Here is a 5,698-nt window from a genome sequence, read left to right on the forward strand (position 1 = left end):
ACTCCTCCTCCTCTTCTTCCTCCTCCTCTTTCTTCTTCTTCTTCCTCCCCTCTTTGGCCATGGGACCACTTACTTAGAAGCCATTGCAGTGAACTGAAGGAGAACCACCTATGCACCCATGGGGGCTAACACAGAGATCTCAACTAACCTGTTCATCACTGCTCACAGCTTCTGGTCCTGCTCAGATATGACCCAAGATCAACTGTTCATCCAGTGGACTGCTGCTGGGCCTGTCTGGCTTATTCTTCTGATAGACTCAGCTAATAATGGGAAAGTCTAACTATGTAGTCATTCGGAACCTCATGTTCAAGTGTTATTCCTATACCAAAGCCCAGTGATATGCCAGGAGCTATGTCTTACAAAGCATGTGATTTTTTTGCTGCAAGGACATAGCCTTGCTTCAGAGCCCCAGGGACCTCTGCTAGGATTCTCCCACTGGAGCTTACTGAAAATATCACAATGAATCTTTTCCCACCAGCTGAGCCTCTTACACTTGAAATGGAGAGTATGTTTACAGAGCAGCTGGGACCCACTACAGAGCCCTTTCTTGCTCCAGGCTCCTCTCAAAACTGGTTGTTTTCTATATCATTCATCTCATAGTCTGAAGGTTTCCCTTGGTATGAAATATGTTGTCTCTGTATCCAAAATTCCTAACATGCCCTGCACTTTATTGGTAGTAGGTATGCAAAATGCAACAAGTTAATTTTTTTCTTGGGATTATCCTGTCATGCCTCTGAACACTGTGTCCTGAAAGCTTTGATGAAGTAGAAGATCCCTGAATCTTCAAATGGTTGGTCTCCCACCCTCTGCAGCACATGTGTCTTACCTAGATCTCCAGTATGCTGTCCTGCCCTTGCTTACCCTGCCAAATAAACATGAGGTAATAGAACAATTTGGTTTTCAACAAGATATCTACACAGAACTCTCTTCCGTCTCCACTATGAGGGAGTGTGGGAAAGTTAACATAACCTATGGCAAAATAGTAAAGTGTACCACCAAGCCCCATTAATGTGAGTCATTTTTACTCCTGTTTCTGACTAAAATGAAAAAAAAAAACATTTGACAAACCAACAGCCACATGTAGGGCTATTTCTTGGTTATACTTTCCATTGTCCAGGATCCATCCAGTTTTTACAGGGCTATACTGACAAAATAAATAGGGCATGATAAGGACTACCATCCTTGCATTAGTGAGGTCTTTCATTGAGCCATTTCCTCTAGGCTAAGATATTGGTTTTTATTCACCACATTTATTGTATACAGTCCTAGGGATTAAACTTGGGAATTAGTATGTGCTAGACAAGCTCTCTATATTCATAGCCTTCTTTGTTACAAGAGCAAGTCTTATATTCCAGGATCCCTGTCCAAGTATCCTCAAAATCCAGTCTGAGGGGGGCTCCCTTGGGTTTGACTAGCATAAAATAACACTTATCCCCATTCAACATATAATCCTCCTCCCTTTACCAAGTATAGCATGCCTGCAGCTGGATTACACAAAATTTTTATCTTAATTATTATCTTAATAAGCTTTAACGCTCAACTTGACACAGCCTAGAGTTAGCTGAGAAAAGTCTCAATTACAGAATTGTCCAGATCAGATTGGCTTGTGGGCATGTTTGTAGAGGATTGTCTTAACCGTTAGTTGATGTAGGAGGGACCATCCCACTGTGGGCAGCAACATTCTCTGGGCAGGTGATCCTTAGCTGTGTAAGAAAGCTACCTGAGTATGGCTCTGTGAGCCAGCTGGCAAGCAGCATCTTCCATGGTTTCTGCTGTACTTCCTAGCTGTGAAACGAGCTCCTTAGTCAGAGGAAATGCTGTTGCAAAATAGCAAGCAGGCCTGCCTAAAGATCCTGCCTTGACTTTCTTCAATGATGGACTGTGACCTGTTAGCTGAAATAAACCCTTTCCTCCCCTAAGTTGCTCTTGATCAAAGTGTTTCATCACAGCAGAGATAAAGCAGTTATCTACCTGGCATCCAGCAGAATGGGTGAAGGAGCTCAGGAGGGGCACATTAGCCAATATACTGAGAGGAGGAGGCTCTGTTTCTCAATAGGATGGCATGTACTGCTTGCCCATGGTAGCTCTGAGGCTTCAGGGGAAACCAGAGAGCCTGATTCTTGAAGAACATCCACCCAAATGTACTCACCCTCATTTCAGAGCCCTGGGTTCCCAGTCAGGGAAATGAGATGTAATGAGTCTGTACTGGCCAATTATTTCTCTGATTTGGGGTATCTGTGATTCCATGAAGTCCCACATCTGCCTCTCAATTACGTCTCTTTACTATACAAGACTGGATGGATGGATGGATGGATGCATGGATGGATGGATGGATGAGTGGCATGAGGCAAGCAGTATTTAGAAAAGTGTAAGAGCTGCTAATAATCTTTGTATTATTTCTAAATAAGGCAAAAAATTAAAATGAAAAGATAGGAAAGAATCATGGTGATAGTCATAAATTATTCAACAAAATATTTATTCATACTGTTCTTCATGTCCTGTGTAAAGTAAGACATTTTAAATATATGTATAGAATATTATATCAAAATTATTTTTAAGATCCAAAAAATATATATTTTCTTAAATAATAACTAATATCACTCCATAGAACTTACAGACCATACAGTGAGAGGGATACATTGTTCTTGCCATGTATAATATAAGCACTGGTCCTCTGCAAGAGCAACATGTACTCTTAACTTCTGAGCCACCTCTCTAGCCCCATAAACTACTTCTTTGCTTATGTTGTCTACCCAACAATGCCCATACGGTAGGTGATATTAACTTAAGTGTTGAACCATTATTTAGCATAGGGCTTCCTTGAACTTAAAGTAATTATGCTGCCTTCACGTCCAAAATGCTGGAATTCTTGACATAAGCCACCATACCAAGCTAAAAACTATTAACAAATACCAGCACATAATCTTTCAACCCACAAATCTAGAGAAGCATTTGTTCACTAGTAAATTTAATTTTGATTTCCAATATAAAATCATCTTGATTAATTTTTTCACAGCTAAGCTAGGAATATGTAACTTTCTCCAAAAAATTAAAAATTACATTATCTTTTAGAAATTGCATTCTCTGATTTTCTTGTCAGTTTGCCTTAGGGATATCCTTGTGTTCAATATGCTTGCTCACAGTTTGGCCCACACCAATTGGTTGTTTAACCAAAATATCTAAATAGCAAACAGAGCTGATCATTCTGGAGAAAGTAATAGTCAAACAGCTGGGACCACTGGGTAGTCAAGGAGATGACCACACATCCTGGGCACCCCAGTCTGCTGTGATGGGAGGACAGCTGATAACTACATATGCGGTGTTACCAGACATACTGGTCCCACACCGTTGCTTCTGCCTGCCACTGCCACAAGCATGGTGAGAACACCATCCCCTTCACACTCTGCTTTAATCCTCAGAGTTTCATCAGGTCCTTTATGGGCAAATGTTACCCGAAGTTCACATGGAATCTAAAATGTCCACAAGCCTTCTTGATTTTCTCACAGTGACTAAGATGAAAAGTTGAACCCATCAATACTACAACTCTGCACTAACTTTCTGATTTCAGAAGCATCTCTACTCTATGTGCAACCCACTCAGTTTTTCGTTTGTTTGTTTTTGACCATCTAGGGCCCTTCAGGTGTTACTTCTTTGAGGTCATGGTAAGACTGTCTTTCTGCTGGTCCAGTCTCCAGATGGCCAGAGTCCTCTGGAATCATTATCAATAAGATTGGCAAGAACAATCTCTTTGGTAGTTATAGTGGCACCAAATTCAATCTTCATATCAACTAGTGTACAGTTCTGGGGCAACCAGGATTTCTCCAGTATTTCAGAAATCTCTTGTATTGTATGACTTATAACATCCACTTCTGTCTGGATTTTGCATCAATGAGTTGTTCCTCAGACCACCGTGGATCATTATTGACATCATCCTTAAAAACCATCTCCATGACCTCCCTCTGCTTCCCTGAGCCTGCACCACCTGCAGGCCTCTCTCCAGACCTGGGACTTGCCCCATTCCTTGTCTTGGTGCCACATGACACCAGGGGAACCACCACTACTTCCTGATCTTTGCATCCAGACCAACCCAGTTCCTTCTGGGGTCCCCAAGAGCCCTCTGGGCTTGTGCCCCTCCCCACTTCCCTAATCTGCACAACCCACCAGCCTCTCTCTCAGGAGCCCTGGGGCCTGGTCCCACCCTCACAATCCTCTGCTTCCCTGGGCTGCACAACCAGCCAGCCTCTTTTCTGGAGGCCAGGACTGACCTTTCCACTTCCTGATCCTTTGCATCCAGACCAACCCAGTTCCTCAGTGCAGTCGCCAGGAGCCCTTGAGGCCTCTTCCTGCCACCATCTCCCTTTGCATCTCTGGGTGGCACGGCCACCAGCTGCCCTAGACCAGCATCTTTCCTGGGCCCTGCTCACAGGTCAGTTCAATCCCCAAATTCCTGAAACCAAAATCTTTCCTGGAGGGATCCAGACCTTAGGAGAAAGCCTGAGAGCATCTGATCCTCATCTGACTTGGGCCTCTGTGGGAACTCCTGAACACAAAAGCAACCTGGCTACTCCAATATAAACTCAAAAGAGAGAATAGGAAGCTTAGAGGAACCAGCTTTTCATGCCCAAAAAGTAAACCACAAAGAAACATAAAGTTTACAAAAACAAGCAGACCTAAATTTGAAGGCTTGAGCCTCACATAAGAACCAGAAATGACAAAAGAAATTTGAATGTCAAAACCACAGAGAAAAAATAATAACTTGAAAAACCAAAATACCATATCCCCACCAAATACCAATAGTCCTCTAGAGGAGTACAATGAGAAACCCCTAGAGATAAAGCAGGAGATGGAACTCAAAAGGACAATTATTAGCATGATAAAAGAATTCAGTGAATTTAAAGAACACACAAAGAAATCAAAGAACTGACGGAAGATAGGGAAAAACTTCTGAAAGAATTCATAAAAGAGCTAGAAATATAGAATACTCAGGCTGAAATGAAGAAGGAAGTGAAACACTCAGTAAGCCAATTAGAAATGACAGGAGAAAGCCTCACCAATAGGATGAATGAAATGGAAAACAGAGGATCGTGACTGGAAGATAAAGTGGGTGAACTAGACCACTCAAGCAAAGATTATGAAAAATTTAAGAAACCACAAGAATGGAATATGCAGGAATTGTATGACACCATAAAAAGACCAAACTTATAAATCATAGGCATAGAGGAAGGAGAAGAATCCCAAGAGAAGGGCATGGACCAGATCTTCAACCGAATCGTGGAAGAAAATTTCCTAAAATTAAAGAAAGACATGCCCATACAAATACAAGAGGCATATAGAACACCAAACAGACAGGACCAGAAAAGAAACTCTCCATGGCACATCAAAGTAAAAACACTAATCATACAAAACAAAGAGACAATACTGAAAGCTGCAAAAGAGAAACAAATCACATGTAAAGGAAAACCCATTAGGATTACAGCTGCCTTTTCAGTGCAAACTGTGAAAGCCAGAAGACCATGAACCAAAGTATTCCCAGCTCTAAATGACCATAGATGCCAACCCAGATTACTTAGCCAAAATGTTTACCATAGTTGAAGCAGGCAGAAAAATCTTCCATGACATAAATAGGCTAAAAGAATTCAGGTCCACAAAATCAGCCCTTCAGAGAGCTCTTGAAGCAATACAAAGACCTGTAGGTAGG

General features: G+C 41.9%; 1 pseudogene; it reads right to left on the reverse strand.

The window, feature by feature from the left end:
• Positions 1-3,068: 3,068 nt before the first annotated feature.
• LOC103752278 overlaps positions 3,069-5,698 on the reverse strand; it is an 8,453-nt pseudogene continuing 5,823 nt past the window's right edge.

The sequence above is a fragment of the Nannospalax galili genome, unplaced genomic scaffold, assembly GCF_000622305.1.
Source record: "Nannospalax galili isolate Female #2095 unplaced genomic scaffold, S.galili_v1.0 scaffold907, whole genome shotgun sequence".
Taxonomy (NCBI): Eukaryota; Metazoa; Chordata; class Mammalia; order Rodentia; family Spalacidae; genus Nannospalax; species Nannospalax galili.